Source organism: Geotrypetes seraphini, chromosome 3 (assembly GCF_902459505.1).
Source record: "Geotrypetes seraphini chromosome 3, aGeoSer1.1, whole genome shotgun sequence".
In the NCBI taxonomy this organism is placed as follows: Eukaryota; Metazoa; Chordata; class Amphibia; order Gymnophiona; family Dermophiidae; genus Geotrypetes; species Geotrypetes seraphini.
In genome coordinates this window covers 236,780,948-236,804,056 of record NC_047086.1, presented here as the reverse complement: position 1 = coordinate 236,804,056, position 23,109 = coordinate 236,780,948, and positions in this window count along the sequence as shown.

The following is a 23,109-nucleotide window of genomic DNA, read 5'->3' as shown; positions in this document are numbered from 1 at the left end:
CTAGTGAGCCGCAGAGAGGAGGACCCAGGCCCATAAGCCACTTTAACCACTGCATTCATGGTGGAAAATGTGAGTCCACCAACCCCCCCCAACCCTACTGTATACTGTACTGCCATATAGGTGGCACCTGCAGCCATAAGGGCTATTGGGATTGTAGACAGGTGGGTATAGTAGGTTTTGGGGGAGTTCTGGTGAGATGTTTATCTGGCACACTTTTTGTGAAGTTCACAGCAGTGCCCTGTAAGGTACCCCACTACTCTGTTGCCATGTCTGGGCTGCCAGTCCAAGAATAAAACAGGGGAAACAAAACCACAAACTCAAAATTGCTGGAAACACAGTTGAATTGTCCTAATCAGAATGATGTGCACAAATCAAGTGTCCTTCCATTCATGATAATTAAAATAGAGTAAAACCTTGGTTTGCGAGCATAATTCGTTCCGAAACCATGCTTGTAATCCAAAGCACTCGTATATCAAAGCGAATTTCCCCATAGGAAATAATGGAAATTTAGATGACTCGTTCCACCACCCAAAAACTATTAATACAAAATACTGTATGTACTCGTATTGAAAGACCTCGCTCATTTAGAGCAGTCACTACACTCCTGCAGCGTCAGAGAGAGAAGAACCATCGTCTCAGTTAAGATGATGTGACGCGTATGTACTGTATGTACTTGTATTGCAAGACCTCCATCATTTAGAACAGTCATTTAGAGCAGTGTTCTTCAACCTTTATACACCCGTGGACTGGCAGAAATAAAAGAATTATTTTGTGGACCAGCAAACTACTAAGACTGAAATTTTAAAAAACCATTTCAGCCCCATCTCCGCGAGCTTGGTCCCCGCAAACCATCTGATCCCATCCGCACAAGCCTCAGTTATGATTTTATATTGAACGTATTTTATTAAAGTATATAAAGAAACAATATTTTGTACAATTATCATTTTATAAATACAAATATACAGAGCAAGGACCAACAAAACCCCTGTCTTCCCCTCCCCTTCACATATATCCCCTCTACTATCAAGAAAACTGAACAAGCCAAGTTATTACAGAATGCTACACAGAAATATCATGCTAACAGAATACTGCAGTCAGAGAGAGTCCTAAGCCAGCTGGAAGCTAAAGAATCATTGTCTGTGCTTTGCAGTCCCCAGTTATGTCACTAGCAGGATATATATTTCAAATCTGATATATTCTAATGACAAAATAGAAATAAATTGATTTTTTTCTACCTTTTGTTGTCTCTGGTTTCTGCTTTCGTCTTTTCACTCTTTTCCTTCCAGCGTCTGCCCTGTCTCTTCAATCCAGCATCTGCCCGTTCCATCCACTGTCTGCCCTCTCCCCTTCCATATTTATCTGACTTCTTTCTATGCCCCTCTCCCTTTCCATCCAGCCTCTGCCTCCTCTCTCCTTTTTACATCATTCATTACAGCTTCACTGCTTTCTTCATTTTTATCTCTCCTACACCAGATCCAGTATCTTTATCCCTCTCTCATTTCTCTGCTGACCCCCCTTTCCAGAATCAATCTCTCTCTACTTTCTCATTCCTCTGTCTCTCCCCTTTCCCTCATCTGATCTCTCCATTCCACCCTGACCCCTGACCCTCCTGTAATCTCCCTGCAAGCTGTTTCCTTCCTTTTTTCCTTCTCCCTCCTCCTCCCCCCTATCCCATTCCTTTCCCTCCTCCCCTCCCAGCAGCATCTCTCTTTCTACCTCCCTCCAGGTCAAGTAGCATCTCTCCCTTTATCCAGCAGCTTCTCAGCCTCCAACAGTGGCTTCCTCCCCTTCCAGCAGCTCTCAGTACTTGTCTGCAGGAGCGATTTACTTAGGCAGCCTTGGGTCCGTTGCCGCCTCTGAGGAAAGAGGAAGTTGCCGAAGTGAATCACTGCCCTGGCAAGTACAAGAGCTGCTGGGAGGGGAGACAGCTACTATCGAAGGCTCCCCATGATGTTGCTCTCACGTGCCCTGAACATTAGCGGCCCCCCCCAAGCCAGCACAAACTGTGTTGCACCGCAGGCCCTGCCGCCCAAGATGAGCCGGAGGCCCCTACCTGCCGCCTTGCCATTGAGTCTCCATGAGTGAGTTGCCCACAGACAGGAAAGATCAGGGCCAGCGCCGCACCACTCGCTCACCCGTGGACGCTGTAAACAATCTGGTGGCAGCCAGTGAACACGGCACGACCCCGAAGCCGCATGGGCTCAACCCGCAGCACCTAGAGGTACCCTCTCAACCACTGGGTACATGCACGCATCCTGCACGTGGGTGGACTCTCAGCCCAGATGCTGCCGATGGCCCCAATCCACACGCTGGCCCTGCGTACGCTGACCATCTCCCTTTCACCTGCACCTGTACCTGCAGCTCTCTCCCTTCCACCTGAACCTTCCCCGCGGCCCTCTTCGGCGACTCGGTAGGGGCGGCAATCAAGACAGGCTGCCGACATTAGGATCTTCCCTCTCTGAGTCCCGCCTATTTTGTTTCAACTTCCTGGTTCCGCATAGGCGAGACTCACAGAGGCCAGGCCTCCGACGTCGGCAGCCTGTCTTGATCGCCCGAGGCTGGGTGGAACAGCAGCCTTCCACTAACACCACTGCAGTCGACAGGAAATTTAACTGCATTGATCTCGCCGGCTCTGCGCAGTCCGGCAGGAATTTTCTGCGGACCGGCGGTTGAAGAACACTGATTTAGAGCACTGGTCTTAGACCTGGGGGCTGCCGCCTGAACGGACCACTGGTCTGACCCAGCAGCAGCAATTCTTATGTTCTTATGTCACTACATTCCTGCAGCGTCAGAGAGAGAAGAACCATCGGCTCAGTTGTGATGTGTGTATACTGTATGTACTTGTATTGCGAGACATTGCTTGTACATCAAGTTAAAATTTAATAAAATGTTTTGCTTTTTCTTGCAAAACACTTGCAAACCAAGTTACTTGCAATCCATGGTTTTACTGTATCTTTATTCATCCAATTGGTCAAAAAATCTTCCAAAGGCTTAATGACTCATCAAGTACATGTTTCGGCCAAACTGGCCTGACTTAGGAGTCTTGAGAGTTTTCAACATTCTAATCAAATAGCATTATGTGTGAATATACAGTCACTCAGACAGTTGCTACTCAATCAGAGTATGTGGAACATCCATTGGAGCCCAGAACACATCCCAGGCCCCTCCCATGTCCAAAAGGTCTTGTTCTAGGCGTTTGGGACTTGGACAATTTTTGGGATGAGAAAGTAATATAAAGATAGACGTACTAGCAGTCTGGAAAATCAAATGGCTGGACGTAGAAGTAGACTATTTTTGAAAAAAAAAAGAAAAAGAAGATTTTGGATATATTTTTCGAGAATGGACTTTAGACACTGCCGACACATAGACATATTTTTTGATTATGCCCCTCCACACATCCAAAATATATATATTTTTCAAAAATCATCTATCTGGATGTTCAGGCGGTTGATCGTCCAGACCGCCAGTACGTCTATCTTTATACCACACATTTTTGACCAAAAATTCATCCAGGTCCCAAATATCCAGAACAAGACCATTTTGACATGGGTGGGGAGGAGGCAGCATTGTGATGGACTGGCTACCCAGACATGGCAACAGAGCAGTGGGGCACCTTACAGGGCACTGCTGTGAACTTTACAAAAAGGGTGCCAGATAAACATCTCACCAGAACTCCCTTGTAGGTTATGGTGAGCCCCCTCCCCCCTTAAAGACCACCCATTAAACCCACCTGTCTACAACCCCAATAGCCCTTATGGCTGCAGGTGGCACCTATATGGCAGCAGAGTAGAGTTTTGGTGCACATGTTCCACCATAAATGTAGTGGTTAGAGTGGCTTATGGGCCTGGGTTCTCCTCTCTATGATTCGCTAGCCCACCACCCAGCCTTCTTATCAGACCTTTATGCAACTCTACTAGGCTTTCCTATTCCAGGTGCTGATGTTCCGGAGACAGGCATACATGTTTTTATTCTGATCTTTGTGGGGGTGTGAGGGGATCAGTGAACATTGGAGGAGTGGGGGGGGGGGGTGTCTTTACTTTGTCTCTGCAGTAGTTATCTGGTCACTTGGATACCTTTTTGCCACTTATACCTGTTTTCATATCGTCTAACTCACAACATACGTATAAGTTATGTCCAGGAAGTCTTGTAAAACATTTGATTATCCCTGCAGGATGACTAAGTGTAGGTCAGCTCACATCCTGCCCAAATACCGCCCTAACCACTCCTCCAGATATGCTCCTTTTAGCTCTGGGTGCACAGTGGGATTCAGAGGCCTAAAAAGTCCCTTGATACGTCCAGAAATTCGGTTTCATTGTTGGCACTTGACGACCTGTCTTTTAGGTCATCCAAGTGCCGACTTGGGTGGATTTTTAGACGTGTTTAACATTTGATTATGAGTCCCATACTGAACCAAAGCAAAGACATATATAATAGCATCTCCATTGCTATAAAAACCCAGGTTGATTTTAAAAGGATTTATATGTATAGTGGCATTAAGTATATGTATTTATCTAGAGTTTTGCATTTTAATATGCCAACTGCTGGCACTGAAAATTATCCCTATTATTCTTTTTCTGGTAGAGGAGGGAGACAGTGGAATATCTTAAGGGACAGATTTAGTTGAGTGCCATGGCCACCAATATATTGACTTTCCAGTACCACTGATCGCATTTTCCACTGGAGATAAAGCAGCTGGATTTGTGAAACTTCTGCTGCGGTTTATCACGCATAATACCGCACGCTAAACCGCCGGCTGTGCAAGCCACTACTACCTCCTCTTGAGCAGGCGGTAGTTTTTAGGCCAGCACGGGGGTTAGTGCATGATGAAAAGTCACACGCGTTAACCCCGCTAGAGCAGCTTAATAAAATGACCCCTAAGGATTCAGCAAGTACACGAGATCCTTCAAACAGCTAAAATGGGAAAACAGATTATCTGGAATGGAAATCACATAACTTTTATACCTGACTTTGCTAAAGGAACTGCTAAAAGAAAAGAAAAGCATTTTTAAGTCTCATGCCACGTCTGAAAGCACTTGCAGTCAGATATGGACTGCATGCTCCTGCTATAATGAAGGTCACTCATAAGAATAAAACTAAATCTTATCATGAACCAACTACCGTGTTGCCCTGAATATAAGACACTATCTTATATTAATTTTGGGCCTAAAAAACGCACTAGGTCTTATTTTCGGGGAGGTCTTATTTTTTTCATGTACAATGATCATCTCTCCCTTCTCCTCCATCCCAATTCTTCCTCTTTCCTTTCTCTCCCCCAGAGGTGCAGCATCTTTCATCCCCTCTCACCCATCCCCTTGTGCCTTCCCTCTGCAGCATCTTTCTATCCTTCCCTTACTCCCATCCCTTGTGCAGCATGACCCTTCCACAGCTTCTATCCCTCGCTTCCTCCCATCCCCCCTCGTACAGCATCTTTCTATCCCTCCCTCCCCCGCCACGTTGCAGAACCCCCACTGACATTTCCATCCATAGGCAGCGGAAAACTTTTTTGTTTGGGGGGGCCAAACGCTCCCCTCCTAGACCCACCCAAACTCCGCCCCTGACTCCACCCCCTATAATAATAATACTAATTGTAATGCAATTTCTTCTATCCATTTTTCATATACACACAATATAATATTATTAATTCATAATGGTAACCACAAAATTTTTTAAAAAAACACAAAGTACACTGTACGCAGAGAAAATGTTAATTATCATTTATATTTGGGACTGACTCCATACTATTTACAGTAAAACCTTGGATTGCAAGCAACTTGATTTGCAAGTGTTTTGCAAGACAAGCAAAGCATTTTATTACATTTTAACTTGATCTACAAGCAATGTCTTGCAATACAAGTACATATAGTATTTTATATTATAGTTTTTGGGTTGTGGAACGAATCATCTGAGTTTCCATTATTTCCTATAGGGAAATTCGCTTTGATATACAAGTGCTTTGGATTGCAAGCATGCTTCTGGAACAAATTATGCTCGCAAGTCAAGGTTTTACTGTATATCTTTTTGAAGGTGTGATCTACAGTACTGTACACAATATTCTAAATGAAGTCTCACCAGCAGTGTTGTAGCAATGGTAGGAAGCATCCAGGGTGGTGGCGCCCCCTGCCCTCTTCTCTGCACCCCCTGCTCCTCCCCTACCGCACATCTACCCCTTTCCTTTCCCCATACCTCTTTAACTTCACTGGCACGAGCAGCATCTCCAACCCAGGAAGTAACTTCAGAGGCAGAGCTACTTGCTGTCAAAGAGAGGCACAGGGGAAGAGAAGGTGAGCATGTGATGGAGGAGGACAGGGGGAGGAGGAGAGGTGCCGGTGCCCTCTCCCAGACGGCCCCCAGGGTGGTGCGCCTCCCGCCCTATGCCTCTGCTCACCAGAGTCTTAAACAGGGGCATCAATAACTCCTTATAACTTTCGTGGTTGTCTTTTTAACCTGTTTATTTATTCAATATTCTAGTCCATTCTCCCAGGGGAGCTCAGAACGGTTTACATGAATTTATTCAGGTACTCAAGCGTTTTTCCCTGTCTGTCCTGGTGGGCTCATAATCTATCTAATGTACCTGGGGCAATGGGGGAATTGAGTGACTTGCCCAGGGTCACAAGGAGCAGCGTGGGTTTGAACTCACAACCTCAGGGTGCTGAGGCTGTAGCTTTAACCACTCCACTGCACCACACTCTCTCCCCCTTTAGATCATCACATACTATCACCAGGGCCGCCATCAGAAATTTCTGGGCCCCTTACTGAGCAATCCTATTGGACCCCCCACGCACCCCTCCCCCCCCCACCCCCCGCCCTTCTTCCATGGGCCAAATACACACATACTTTTCTCTGTCGCCGCACTCTTTGACCAAAATATTTGTAAGCCTGCAACCACATCAAGGTAGACTCTTTCAGCAGGGCCCTAACCTAACCTAACCTAAACTAATCTATACCTATCTATTCCAAACTAACATATGTCTAATACTGAACTAATAACAAACTAACAAACATCTGCATAATAAATAACTAATAAATAATAGTGCTAGTAGCTATAATTCACTTTTGAATGTAAAATCTCAGTTAAGGATTTCTTTTGACCTTTGTAGGCCAGAAATAGATCACAATTGCACAATATTTTTTGCAACAAGTATTAAATGTGTTTTTATAAATACTGTAAGCTTAATAAATATATCAGAAAAAACTACACATCTGAGCGCATATCTGAACATACACATCTGTATGATCCCATCCTCCTCAGCTTGCCTATAGCTGCATCATGCATGTTAAAAATGTATGATATGTTGATATGTGCACCTTCCTTCCTTCCCATCCATCCTCCTCAGCCTGTCCTTACACATCCACAGCTGCATGTTAATGATGATGTATATGTTATGATGATAAATAAGTGCATATGAGCACATCATTAACATGCAGCTATGGATGAATATAAAAAAGAAACAATATTCTGTACAATTGTCAATTTATAAATAAGTGTCTTCTCCCCACTCTCTCTTCCCCATTTCCCTTCAGCGTCCTCAGCCCACTCTCTCTCCACTTTCCTTCAGCGCACGCACATAAAAACAAGCAAGTAATTTATATCATTTTCATTCTATTCATTCATAGAAATTAAAGTCTAAATAATGCCAGTCACATAACAAAACATGATTTTACAAAAATAATTCCCTGCACAGTCAAGCCTGCAAGGATTACTAGATGTCTTTCAGTAGTTCCCCTCCCTCCCCCTTACCTTTGTGGCCAAGTCAAAATGATCTACCAACAATAAAATTTTAAAAACACAAAGCACGCTGTACGCAGAGAAAATGTTAATTATCATTTATATTCCGCGGGTTTTCAAAGAGGTCAATGCAGATGACTTTATGCAATGACACCTCAGTAACAACTATACAAAAATAGACAAATTTCCCCCTCCCTTTTTACTAAAACGCGATAGCGGTTTTTAGCGCAGGGAGCTGCGCTGAATGCCCCACGCTGCTCTCAACACTCATAGGCTCCCTGCGCTAAAAAACGCTATTGCGGTTTAGTTAAAGGGGGCCATAGTGCAAAATATAGACAGCATATATAAATTCTCAAAGCAGACACATTTTCATCACTAAATTGAAAATAAAATCATTTTTCCTACCTTTGGTAATTTCTGGTTGCACTTTATTCTTCTGACTGTGCATCCAATATTTCTTCCCTTCTTTCAGCCTCCTGTATGCTTCCTCTCCTCCAGACCTCATTCCCTCCCCAAACTTTTTCTTTGTTTCACCCTGCCCCTTCTTGCTTTTTCTCTCTCTCCATACCCCCTTTCTTTCTGTATGTCTGTTTTTCTCTCTCTCTCACCCTGCCCCCTTCTTTCTTTCTCTCTCCACACCCTCTTTCGTTCTGTATGTCTGTCTTTCTCTCTCTCTCCATGCCCCATTTTTCTTTGTTTCACCCTACCCCCTTTCTTTCTTTCTGGCTTCCTGTCCCCCCCCTTTCTTTCTTTCTTTCTCCCTGCCCTCCCCTATGCCACCACCATTGGGAAAATGCTGCCACCGCCACTGGGGAATAGGCTGCCACTGCCGCCATCGGGAACAGGCCGGCGGCGAGTTTGCCCTGCTTCTCTTCCCCGCAGGGCCGACCAACTCTCGCCACCCGACGTCAATTCTAACGTCGGAGAGGACGTTCTAGGCCATCCAGGCAGCGATTGGCTGGCCCAGAACGTCCTCTCCGACGTCAGAATTGACGCAAGTGGCGAGAGTTGGTCGGCCCCACAGGGAAAAGCAGGGAGAACTCGGCGCCGGCCTGTTCCCGATGGTGGCGGTGGCACTCAAGTGGCTAAAGAGCCGCAGTTTGCCGGCCTAGGGAGAACACTGGAGGGTGGCCAGCTGTGCACCCCCTTGGGACATAAACCCGGGGTGGGGCAGGGTGGACCGCCCCCCCACCCTCCCCCACCTTGGTATGCCACTATCTGTACCTCACTCCCTCCCTATGACCAAAAATTCTCCTTTCTTCTATTCCCCGTGTACACTACCATCTCTTTCCCTCCCTTCCTCTCTCCCAAGTCGATGCCTTCTGTTCCAAAAACCCATTCCCTCTCCCACCTCAGCATCTCTTTCCCTCCCTTCCTCTCTCCCAAGTCCTTGCCTTCTGTGTCCAAAAACACATTCCCTCCCCCACCTCAGCATCTCTTTCCCTCCCTTCCTCTCTCCCAAGTCCATGCCTTCTGTGTCCAAAAACCCATTCCCTCTCCCACCTCAGCATCTCTTTCCCTCCCTTCCTCTCTCCCAAGTCCATGCCTTCTGTGTCCAAAAACCCATTCCCTCCCCCACCTCAGCATCTCTTTCCCTCCCTTCCTCTCTCCCAAGTTCATGCCTTGTGTCCAAAACGCACTCCCTCCCCCCTTTTGTGTTCCGCGTTTGCCTCCCAGCCCATCTTTGCAATTTTCTCAGCAAAACGGAGCTCGAGCCACAAGGCTTGTCTTCTGTTTCCTGCCTGCCCTACCGCGCACAAATAGCCGACCGGAAGTATTCTCCGACGTCAGTGCGCTGACATCGGGGAACACTTCCGATCGGCTATATGTGAGCTGCAGGGCAGGTAGGAACAGAAGACGAGCCTCGCGGCTCGAGATGTATTGAACTCCGCGGGTTCACCGTCCAGCTCTCTCCTGTGCACCTGGGGCGGCTCGCCCCCTCCCTAGACTGTGGCCTAGGTCCCTGGGGGAGCCCTGGCCCCCTGTCAGCTCCGGGCCCCTGAATGCAGGACTGGTAGTACTGCCCTGATGGCGGCCCTGACTATCACACTCAAGTTCCATTCCTCTTTCATGCGCAAATGTTTGGCACCCCTAAACTGTACCATTCCCTCAGGTTTTTTGCAGCCCAAATGCATGACCTTGCATTCTTTAGCATTAAATCTTAGCTGCCAAATTTAAGACTATTCTTCAAGCTTTGCTAGGTCCTTTGCCATGTTATCCACACCATCCACACCTGACAGCCCTTCAGCAATATTGCTTACAAAAATGTTAAAAAGAACAGTCTCAAGAACCGAACCTTGAGGCATACCACTGGGAACATCCCTTTCCTCAGAGCCACCTCCATTGATCACTACCCTTTGTCGCCTTCCACTCAACCAGTTCCTGACCCAGCCCGTCACTTTGGGACCCAACCCAAGGGCACTCAGTTTATTTATTAGACGTCTGTGTGGAACACTGTCAAAGGCTTTGCTAAAATCTAAATACACCACATCTAGCACACTCCCTCTACCTAATTCTCTGGTCATCCAGTCAAAGAAATTGATCAGATTTGTCATTCAAGACCTACCTCTAGTGAATCCATGTTGCCTCCGGTCCTGTAATCCACAGGATTCCAGAAACATCACTATTCTCTGTTTTAAAAGAGTTTCCATTAATTTACTTACCACAGACATTTGACTTACTGGCAGGTGGTCTGAATGCAAATATCTCAGATTTTACCTATCAAATCCTCCATCTGCTATGCAACTGTAATTTTCATTCTGTTTATCTTCCAGACTTACTCTTTACCAAACAGGCCAAATTACTAGACACTCGTAATATCAAATGCAGTCAAAATTACTGAATGGAAAAATGACAGCAACGTTAACAGTATGTTATGGTGAAACTGTTTAATATATAAATATGTATACGTCATTGCAGAAAAATCACATACGATGGATGTTTAAAAGAATATAGAATTCTTTATCAAAATTTTGTACCACATCATAATTATAGTTTCTAAATATTTTATTATGTGTGAACAAGATATAGAACCTCATTTATCAGTACACTGGGTTGTCTTGTAATATTAATCTGTTGTGATAGCCCGATATATTATTAAATGAATGATTATATTTCTGAAACGTTTATATAAACATTTTCAATAAAAAAAATATTAGAATTAAAAAAAGAAAATGTACCGAAGTGAGTTTGTGTGCTTGTTTTTAACCTATCAAACTCTGGTTCAGTCCTATCATCGAGTGACTGTGTTTCCATACATAGCTCCACTTTTCAGCTGTCACTGGCTGGCTGTGAAGGCCTGCAATGAGACTTTCTTATATAACCCCATTTCCCTCTGTATCACCCACAGGCGCTCCTGCATGCATGCAGCAACTTTATGGAATAACTGGAAGATGAGTTCATCAGACAGTTCAAAAACATTTGTGACAGAGAGCTCATATTTTCATGTAAACCCTGAATATTTTATTTAAAAAAAACAGTTTCAGGGAAAGACATTGAAGGATGTATATTGGAGCTGACTGACTCAAAACCCAGACATCTACATATCACAGTTGAAATCGTTGTGAGCTGAGCTTGAAATTAAAAATGACTGGCAATTCCAGATCACAGCATGTTAGTCTTCACTTCCTGACAAGAATGCCTGTGTGACAAATGTTCTTTTGCCTTCCTGTCTATCTTTGGAGCTACATTTCACTGGGTGGGAGCAACTGTTTTCACCAATAACAAATATACGCCGTTTGACCACCGACATTTGTAATTCATAGTCACTTCTCATGACAACCAACTATCAGACTAATCTCCAAACCTAGCATTCAAAAAAGGAAATCACAAAGAGCATGCAAGGAACAGTTGTTTTTTTTCTTTGTGGAAATATAGTTTGTGTGGTAAGAAAACAATATTTGATAACAATTAGCATATGATAATGGCATTATCACACTCCCCCCCCCCTTCTATGAAGCCGCATTAGTGTTTTTTTATTGCTGGCTGCAAAATAGGATTCCTATGAGCATTGGCACTTTTACCATTGCGGCAGGCAATAAAAAAATGCTAATGCGGCTTCATAAAAGGGGGTCCTTACTTGCTATGACAACAAAATGCTTAGATTGTGAGCCCACTTAGGGACAGAAAAAGTACCTGCATATAATGTGTACAGCTGTTTCTTAGGCGGCCGCTGATACTGGCGCTGCTTGTAGAATCCTGCCCCGAAGTCCATATTCCATGAGCGGTGCTTTAAGTTAGGTGCTGATAGTAGCAAAGCTGTTTAAAAACAATTTAAAAATTGTTTTAAAACAAAAATGTAGGCACCTACAAAACTGGCACCAAGATCGCGTTTACCTTAGAATGCTTAAGGTCAAAGTAGGCATGGCTAATTTCAGAAACTAGAAGCCAGGGAACAAAGCGTCCCCTCCTGAGGGGGCTATCAATGTGAAGCTCGAGTTGGGGGGCCGGCTCAATGCACAATTTGGGAGATTAATTTGGCAACTTTAATCAAGCACAGGCTAAGCGCAGTGAACATGAGTGCACCAAGACGATACAAGGTAAGTAATGCGCCAATTCTTGATGCAGAATAGTAGTGAATTTACTTTTAATATTCGCCATGGTGGACTGGGGACTGGGAAGTGCGATGATGGTCCCTTTTGCTGGCCTGTGCGTGCTCTTGATTTAGCACGCAAGCTGGTGATCTGAGCACTTCACTTCAAAAATTATCATTATACTTGTATTAATTTAGGATAATTATAAAGTGTTTTCTGTGGCATTGTGATAAGAAGTTATTTACTAGCACAGGACTATTTTCATTTTCCTGAACTCCTTGTTACAGTCACAACCTAACTTTGAATGACACGTGGTAGGTGTCATTTCCCTAGGTGCCTACTGATTTGGGCATTGTCGATAGAATCGGGCCCTTACTGCCTTTGGACTTTTCTGTGCAGTGACTCTATGGCAGTGGCCTCCAACCTTCTGCTTGAAAAGGGCTGAATGTGAATATGAGAAAGCTTTGAGGGCCACCCAAAATTTTCAGGCTTTTTTTGCCCTTTCTCCTTGCATAATTCAGCAATTGATTTTTGTTTCTTTTCTTCTGGAATGAATGTACGTGCCCCCTCCTCCCCAATTCCTCTTGTGATTTCTCTCCTTTGTTCTTTCCTATCAACTATGTAGTTCTACCCTATTTCCTTTTGTTCCAGTTTGTATTAAGTCATTGTTTTTCTTGATACTATGGTTTATGGTTTGTTTATTTATAATCTGCCTTTGACAAGGCGAAGTACAACACACACATAATAGTACGTCACAAACATTTCAGACATCTTACAAAGTCCAGCATAGCGAGAAGCAAAACAAAAGAAAAGAAAGGCAAAGCCGATGCCACAATACACCACAAGGGATTTTTATTGAAAGTTCCTATGGGAAGTTCCGACTAGGATCCTGGTTTCGGCAGAACACTGCCTTCCTCAGGGGACATACTGAACTGATAACAGCATATTTCAGTGGTATCTCTATTTCAGGTAGTCTTGAAAAAGATCTTTAGGAATGTACTGAAAGAAGTACTGACAGCCAAATGTCTAAAGAAACTTGCCAAAGAACTCACAGTGAGAACTGATAGTGTGTAGTAACATAGAAGTGTGGGGATGGTCCTCAAATAATCTCTTTGGTGGCTCGTTTGCAGGAGATTTGGGCTCTGAACACTTCACATATACACTTTATTGTTTGAATGATTTGATTTATTTATATTATTTTGCAAATTTACATGGATTATCCTATGTATTTTTTGATATTTAAAGCTGGACAATTTATGTAGGTTTTCTTGATTTAAACTCCATGATTTGACAGATTGAATTATCTACATAAAATGCATCGTTGTGAAGTTAAAACATAATGTTAAAATTGAATGGACACAGTGGCGTATTAAGGGGAGGCGAGGGGGCGGTCTGCTCTAGGCGCCATGTTGGAGGGGGGCACCGGCACCCATCCTCCTCTCCACCCTGCCTCTACCCATTCCTCCCCTCCACAAATGCACCACCCTTTCCCTTCCCCATACCTCTCGTTGAAGTTGTTGTTTGCGGTGGTCAACAAGGAGCTCTTCAAGGCCCTATCGGCTGTTCCTCTGATGTCACTTCTGGGTGACGTGCATAGGAAGTGAAATTGGAGGGAGAGCCAACTGGGTCATGAGGAGCACGTTGTTGACCGCCACAAGCAACAACTTTAGCTAGAGGTACAAAGTAGAGAGTTGCACAGGAACGGGGATGACGGGAATCCACGGGATCCACGGGGATCCTGCGGGTTCCCCCTTCAGGTCACAAGGATCCTATGGGGATGCCCCCTCAGGTCATGGGGATGCCCCCTTGAGTCACGGGGATCCCATGGGGACCCACCTCGTGGTCTCAGGGATCCCACAGGGTTGGAGGTAGCTCGAGCCCAGAGGCTCATCTTCTTTTCCTGCCTGCAGCACGCACACGTAGCCAACCGGAAGTCTTCCCTGACATCAGAAGAAGGGTTTTGCGTTAGTCACGTGCAGTGTGCAAGGCAGTGGGCCCTGATCGCTGCATGTGACTGACTCGAAGCCTTCCCTCCGACATCAGCTCTGACATCGGGGGAAGACTTCCAGTTGGTTACGTGTGCGTGCTGCAGGCAGGAAAAGAAGACGAGCCTCTCGGCTCGGGCTGCCTCCAGCCCATGCTGTTATCTAGACGTGAATGTGGGAGGCAAATGCGGGACACAGAAGGGGTTGAACGTGGGAGGCAAACGGAGGACACAGAAGGGGGGGAGTGCGTTTTTAGACACAGAAGGCATGAACTTGGGAGAGAGGATGGAGGAAGGGAGGGAAAGAGATGCTGAGGTGGGGGAGGGAATAGAAAGTGAGAATTGGATGTCAGTGAGAGGGAAATAGAGATGGTGATGTATACGGGGAATGGAAGAAAGGAGAATTTTTGGTCATAGGGAGGGAGTGAGGTACAGATGATAGGGATGAGAAATATAAGAGGGAGCAATATTGTGGTGGAAAGGGAACAGTGGGACAGATTGAAAGGGATGCAAAAGGGAGGAATGTTGGATATAGTGGAGAAGGGAATGGAGGGAGAGATATGTCATGATGCTAGAGAGAGGTGATAGAAGGAGAAATGTTGGGCATGGGGCTGGTGGACAGGGGCGAAAGATGCTGCACATGGTCCGGGGGATTAAGAAAGGGATTAAATGCTGGACCATGGTAGGAGGAACCAATGGACAGCAATAGAAGAATTTACAGAAGATGGGAAAGCGGAAAAAAGAAACTGGGACCAACTTAATAGAAAAAATAAGTTTCCAGACAACAAAGGTAAAAAACAGAATTTATTGACTAAAATATGTTAGCTTTGGGAAATGTATATAACAGATGTCTTTGTATTGTGTTCAAAAGAAAAGGAAATGCATTTCTGGTTTTATTTCTATAGTGTTGAAGTACTTGCTGACCCTTGATGTGGCTGGTGGGGATCCCTAAGCATTACCAGCAGAGGACCTCCTCTAGAGACGGCCAGAACTCTCCTCTACCAAGCACAGCAGCCGCTGGAAGCATCCATGAGCTACTGAAGTGGCATCTGTGACTCAGGGATGCTACTGCTGCCTGCCAAGCTTGGCAAAAGGGACTTCCGGCCACCTGAAGAGGAAGTCCTCAGTTGACTTAGCTTGGGGGTCCTCATCAGCTGAGTATTTATATTTTATATTTACATTAGAGGCTCTGGTAGAAACCTGTTTACAAAGTATGTATTCTTCCCAATTAATATTTCCAAATTAATAAAGTGTCTTTGCATATTTGTAAATGGGTCTCTATCAGAGCCTTTAATTCAGTAGCATAATTAAATTAAATAACTACTGAAGTTGATAGGGATGGATAGGGATGGATTTGATTCCAGAGAGGATGGACATGGACGGGTTTGATTCTACCGGGGATGGGCGGGGACGGGTTTAATTTCTGTCTCCGCGCAACTTTCTAGTGCAAAGGGAGGGGGGGGTGCACAAGTCATGTGGGATCAGGGAAGGAATGGGGGGGGGGGCGGAGATGAGTGCGAGGGAGGGGCACCACCACCCTGGGCGATTCTCACCCTCGCTACGCCACTGAATGTACACAAGACAGTTAAAAAGATGGCTTACCTATCTGGAGGAATGAACAGTTTTCACCACCAATTAACATCAGCTGATGTGAATGAAAGTTTACTCCAATATTGCAATCAATTAAGTTGTGGTCGTGTGCACCAAAGTACATGCACAACTTTAGGTGCCATATAAAGGGTTACCATATTTTACAAAGGAAAACCCTGGACACATAACCCCACCCTGTTCTGCCTCCAGCCCCGCCCAGTTCTGCCTCTGGCCCCGCCCAGTTTTGCCCCAGCCCCACCCCCAGCAAGCCTTCTCTCTTCTGCGACGAGCTCTGGTCACATCTGGAGGGCCTAAAGCATTCACGGATGTGTGCGACGTCATTCGTGCATGCTAAGAGGCCCTCCATATACAGCCAGAGTTCGTCAGGGCTTTCCAAAACTGGGACTAATGCCGGGTTTTGAGAAGCCCATCCGGGAGCCCAGACAGTCCTCTAAAAAGAGGACCTGTCTGGGTTTTCCTGGACATCTGGTAACCCTAGCCATAAACAGAATGTGGGGGTAAGTTCAAAATTTTGTTTCACTGTAGGAAAAAAGTCCAAGTCCTTAGGTCTTTACATGAGTTTTGCATATCTCTGAATTTTGCATCACAGAGGCATATGACATTCTGAATTAACAAGACTGGTGAAAACTTTAAAATCAGTTCTAGCCTTTAACTCATGTTTCCATACACCTTATTTCTCCATGACCTATTTTCGACTGGTAACACAGGACAAGTACAAAAAAAACACTGAAATTGGGAATAAAATGATCACTTATGAATCTGTGTAAATTCCATTGGGAAATAAGATTTGTTGGGTAGCAAAACAAATATAGTGGCAGCTAGTTTCATGATCTGTTATTTATATCTTCCATTGAATTTAATGAAATTCAAGGATGGCTCACTATATGGACCAGTATATGAGTCTAGGCTCCTGGTGGTCTGGGCTTTTCCCCTTTTTTCCCTCACCCCACCCTCAGTCCAGCATCTGTCCTCTCTCTCAACTCTCCCCTATTAGGAGATGCCAGCAGCAGCAGTGGTTGACACACACTGCCTGTGGCTGGCCTGGAGGCTTCCTATAGCCATATGCTGCCCCCTCTGACAGAAATTCTTGCTTCCAGAAGGATACGTTATCTTTTTTTTTTTTTTTTTTTAATTTTTTATTCATTTTCAGTTATATTAAGTGTTAAATATATTCATTCACATTAACAATAAATACATCACTTACAAACAATCATTGATACATTTCATAAATTCTTATCCCTTCCCCTTTTCCATCCCTCCCATCCATATATTCCATTATCATATAAAACATATAATAATAAAATTCCCCCCTCCCTATACGTTATCTTTTCAAAGTTTTACACTGATTTTCAGTGAGCCACCCTGAACTTCTGCAGAACTTAGATGTCTTATCCTTTTTGAAATTTCTGGTCCACAAACCGCAGAAAAATGAACTCATAGGATTTTCATATCACTGTTTATGAGCAGGCTTGCAAATCTATTGCAGACTGGTATGGGCTATAACTGCAGCTATAAATATCTTTAAATGTAAAGGTAAATCATAACTTAAACAATATCTTGGACAAAGATGACAAATTTATATATTATCCTATTTGATAGAGGGAGCCTGGACCTTTTTATTTCTACTGTACATATTTATATTGCAAGCAAAAGAATGGTTTGAAATAAAAAGCCAGCATGCACAATGTGTGACAGAAATATGAAAAATCTTTGAATTAAAGTAAATTGCACATCAATAACAGGGATGATTAATGATGTTGTTTAGACATGTCTTTGTTATATGTAATAATCGTAGGGAAAGATTTTATGTATGTGATATGTAAACAGGAAATAAAGAGGAACTGGAGAAAAAATTCAAAAACAATAAACCAATAACCTCCAATTTAAGCGTTGGAAAAGTGCTCAAAACTTAACCACTTTGGGGCTCATAATCAAAAGTGAAAAACATCCAAAAAACATCCTGTCAGCACTTGGGTTTTGGACTTATTTTAAAACGACCTAGGTCTTCACAGTGCTGCTGAATGACCAGAGCTAAACAGGGCATTTCAGGAGGAGTGTCAAGGGCGGGAATTGGGAAGGACATGGGCCGGCTTAGACTTAGTCGTACTGCATGTATAACCGAACGTTTTACAACACAGCACAGACGAAACTTGGATGTTGTGACTTAGACCATTTTAAACATGGTCTAAGTCACAAAAACCAACCTAAAGTGACCAGTTAAACAGTGCAAACATATAGTACAGACCCCCACATACTACCCTAGTGATCACCGACCCCCCCCTCCTAAAAATTGTAATCACAACTTTTAAATTCTGCCTCCAGAACATCAGCACCTGGCAGCCTGGCATAGGAAAGCCTAGTCGCACTGCACAGAGGCGTCTTAAGTAGTCTTCCCATGGAGAGGAGGACCCATGCCCATAAGCCACTGTAATGACTGCATTGATGGTGAAACATGTACATTCCCCTAAGACCCCACAAAAGCCTTTTGTACTGCCCTATAAGTGGCTCCTGCAGCCATAAGGGCTATTGGGGCGGTAGGTGGGTCTAGGAGATTCCGGAGGTGGTTTGGGGTGGGCTCACCATGACCTATAAGGAAGCCGTAGTTAGATGATTACATAGCACCCTTTTTGTGAAGTTCACAGCATTGCCCTGTAAGGTAGCTCACTGTTTAGGTGCCCTGTGTGGGTGTCCTGTCCATCACTTTGCAGACCCCTCCCACATCCAAAAGAACTGTTTCTAGGCATTATGGACTTGGATGAAAAGTTGGACGAAAATGTGGTATAAAGATGGACATTTAGTGATCTGGACGATCAGGCGGCTGGACGTATAGATAGATGATTTTTGAAACCAAATATTTTTTGGATGTATTTTTCGAAAATGTGTCCTACGCTGTTTTTTACTTTGGACGACTTGCGACTTAGACAAAAACGGACTTAGACGTTCCGTTTGATTATGTCCCTCTTTGTGTCTTATGCATTCAGTTCAATTCAGTAAGTCTCTCAGTGTTAGTACACTAGCCCTGAAGAAATGATCCTTTAATCATGAAACGTTGGCCTTCGTCGGCATTTTTTGAGAGGAAGTCTTACTAGTGCCTGCATTGTGCTATGAAGTCTGAATACTGTTTTCAAAGCCCTGCAACGATCCTCACCCAGAAGTGCTGCGGTTCGGGGAGGTGGGCGATCGCAATTGTGGCAGGAGAGATGAGCCATCTCGCCTGCTGTGATCATTGCGGTAGGGGGTAGGCAGGTTGCTGGGGCCGCTGAGCTGATCGCGGCAGCCGCGCTCAGCTCAGCAGCCCCTTTTTTGGCATTTATACCTGTTTTGACTTGGTCTAAGTCAAAATGTATAAGTGCCGAATAGGCAACCTGCCTAAATCTTTGGTATACCTGCTGTATGGCTATGTCTAGGTCGGACCACCTCCCACCCTTTCCCCTAAAAACAAATCTTATCGCTCTATGCATTTAGAGGCAGGGGAAAGGCCTAAGCTGGTTTTAGATACGTCTAAAACCAGTTTTGATTATGGGTACTTAGACGATCAGGCTTTTTGATCATCCAAGTACCCATTTAGGCCACTTTTTAGATGTTTTTTTTTTGTTTTGATTATGAGCCCCATAGTGTATATAGAATTTACCCCTGTTTTGACATTACCATGGTGGCATGAAGGAAGCGTGACGGAGAAGCTGGAAGTTATTCAGTTAGAGGCAATATTCTGTTAGTTAACTAGATTGTCAGATGGATAACTATCCGAATAAAGTTAGGATAGGAATTGAACTGAATATTACTGCTATCTGATTTTGATGCTAGTCACTGCTGAATCTGGATGCTGTCGCTGAATATCTGGACTCATTTTTTCTTTTTTTATAGTTTTTGATTGATGTTTAAAAAAATAGCAGAATTTTCTCTTGGTTGTTTTAAGACAAGAGCGTAAAAATTGCTGACTGGGAGAACACTTCCGCTGCTTTTGAAAGAGCAGGGCTCATAACAGGGAATAAAGATGTATGAAAATAGATTTTTAATATGATTTTTTCCAACATAGTCATGAAGGAGAGCATGATTAATAATCCAGCTGGCTGCCAGACTAAGTTTTTGAATATGAATGAAGGAAGATGAATTGGATCATCTATTTTAAAGAAATATGGACATTTCAGCTGATTTTTCATGTGAGAAGCATAAGCATTAGTGCTGTATTTGTAATTTCACTTAGATATATGTTAGCCCTGTATGCTTTGCAGCTATATTACTGTGCATGGGCCAGTTGAGTCTCTTTGCATTTAAATCAAAGATTTGAACTGAACTCCTTCAAGCAGACTGTGAGGGAGTCTATAGAAAGTTACCGTCCCCCCTTAATGACACTCCCTCATATTCACAAAGTCATCTTATGGAACATACAACAGAGCAGAGAGGAGATGACTCAGCAAATGCAAAGCAGGGGGGATGGGGCCTAGATAAGATTAAAACCCCTCAGGAATGGAGGCCAGAGGAGAGAAGAGAAGCTCTCTAGCATATGCTTTCAGCCTTTTACCACCTGTTAACCATATATTGTGTATGCTGACCTGTAACCCATCTTAGGGTCTTTGGGGAGGTGGGACAGAAGACTAAATAAATAAATAGGTACAGTAAATACATTTTTGTAGCTTCTTACCAGAATTGTGTTTCAGCTCCCCTTATAGCAGATGTATTTCAGGCTAAGCATATTGCCCCGGATTCTATAACTGGCACCAGTAGGAAAGTCCCATTAGGTGCTCTAGCAGCGCCTACGTTAATTGTTTTAGTTGGCTATTAATGGTGTGGTAATCAACCGCACCGTTAAAAACAAATTAAAAGGAAAAAAAAAAAAAGTAGGCTCCATGAGGCACCTACAAAACACAGCATTGGAATCACATCTGTGCAGACAGCATCGCTGAATATCAGAAGAGGCGGGGTTATGGGCGGGGTTGACGTTTGGCACTGCTAAGCATGATCCTGCATCGAAGGTAGGCACCGGAAATGTAGGCCTTTAAAATCCTGACCTAAGTTTCTGGCGTCTACCTTCGATGCGGGCCACCAATCTGAAAATGGCACCGTAATCTGAGTGATATGTGACCAGCGCCATTTTTTCAGGTGCCTACTGATTGCGGTACTGCTTTCAGTTCCATGCCATTAAATCCATGTTCCAAAATAGTGTCTAATCCAAGGAATAAATGAAGGAAATTAAAACTAATTAAATAGGAAATGTAGTGCCTGCTAGGATATAGAGAAAATCACTGAATGAAGACCAATTAAATGAAATAACATTCCCTATGGTGAAATACAGTTATTAATGGAGCTGTTTAAAAACCTGGTAAATGAAGAGATATATATTCTGTACCAATTAATGTCAGGGCTGTATATCATACTAGGAAGCATCTTAGAAACAATGGTGACATATTGCCTACACACCAAGGATATTAGGTTTCTACTTCATTTTGCCATTTTTGGGTCATTAAAACATTTAGTTTTAAATCAATTATTAATGCAGTGAAATACGTGCCTAGAACACCTGATTCATGTTTTGATGTCATCGCTTTATTTTTATCCTTCTTAGGAATGTCACAGAAAGCCTAGTCATCACCCTTCTTCCGTGATAAATCACCATGTTGTCTTGACATTCTTGTTGGAGGTCTTTGAACATCTTTTATACTTCTGACACACATTGAGAATGGCATGAACATGAATCATTGCCTCAGATATTTTATCATCTCTAGAGGAGAAGGTGAATTTGAATGCACTTTGTGGGGCAATTACACTACTGGATATCCTCATTTAGGTGTCCCGTTAAACCAGTTAGCTTAGTAAGGTTTAAAAAAGATTTCAACCGTTTCCTAAAAGAAAAGTCCTTAAGTCATTTTTGAAATGGACTTGGGGAAACCCATTGCTTATTTCTAAGATACGAAGCATAAAATCTGTTTTATTCTCTTGGGATTGTATCAAGTACTTGTGATCTTGACCAGCAACTGTTGGAAACATGATACTGGGCTTGATAGACCTTCGGTCTGTCCAAGTATGGGAACTCTTATGCTCTTATGTCTCCAGAATTGCACACGCCAGATATTTATACAGAGACGCTATTACTTCCTTTCCCTGCTGCCCATTCCTTTCACTATTCACCCAAGCATCCTTCTGACTTTGGATGTTGCCCTTTCTACCTGTTTGGCCACCTTAGGATCATCAGAAAAACCACCCCCAAGTCTCTCTCTTCTTTTGAGCACAGAAGTACGAGTACTTTTCCTCCTTTGGGTTTCTCTAGCTCTGCATTTTTTAGCATTACATTTTAATTTTCAATTTCTGGACCATTCTTCTACTTAAGCTAGCTCCCTCCTCCTGCTATGCGTATCATTAATGTTGTTTACCCCATTATAGAGTTTTGTATCATCCAAAAAGAGGCAAATATTACCCAACTGTCTTTCTACTATATCACTCACAAAGCTGTTAAAAAAAGCTGTGCCAAGAACTGATCCCTGTGGTACACAACGGATGATATATTTTTCCTCTATGTGAGATCCATTTACCACCACATTCTGTCTTCTTCCACTTAACCAGTACTCAGTCTGTTTATCAATTACCTATTTGGAACCCTGTCAGAGGCTTTACTGAAATCTAAATATACCACATCTAGCACTTCCCCTAAATCCAATTGTTTTGTTACTTAGTCAAAGAAGATCAAATTAGTATAACAAGACCTTCATCTAGTAATTAAAAAGAAAAAAAGTCTAAAAAAGGGGAAATACTTAACCACTTAAACTTTTTTTTATCTTTAATTCTTTATTTAGTTTTAAGAATTCACAATCTAAAAAAAAGTCAAAAAGCAATAACAGTCTGTATATCAAAAGAATATCACTACAGAATTTTTCATAATACAGGAAATAATGAGAAATTATACAGATTGTAGTTAGTCCACTATACATATGGAGAAGGAGCTGAAATTAAGCTGAAATAAAATGAAGAAATAGATATTAAAGGAAAATTAAAGAAGAGGCGATACAGATCCTAAACCTTTCTTTCTTTTCGAGCTAACATACTGGAATAACTCAGGAAGCTTCTACAAGTTGTACTTTCAAGGAAATAAATTTGGATAATTGCTGCGGCTCATAAAATACATATCTATTCCCATTAAATACCATAACACACTTGCAGGGATATCGCAAAACAAAGATTGCTCCCAGCTGAATGACCTTCGGCCTCAAAATCAAAAATTGTTTCCTTCGCTTTTGAGTAGGACGCAACACATCTGGATACAT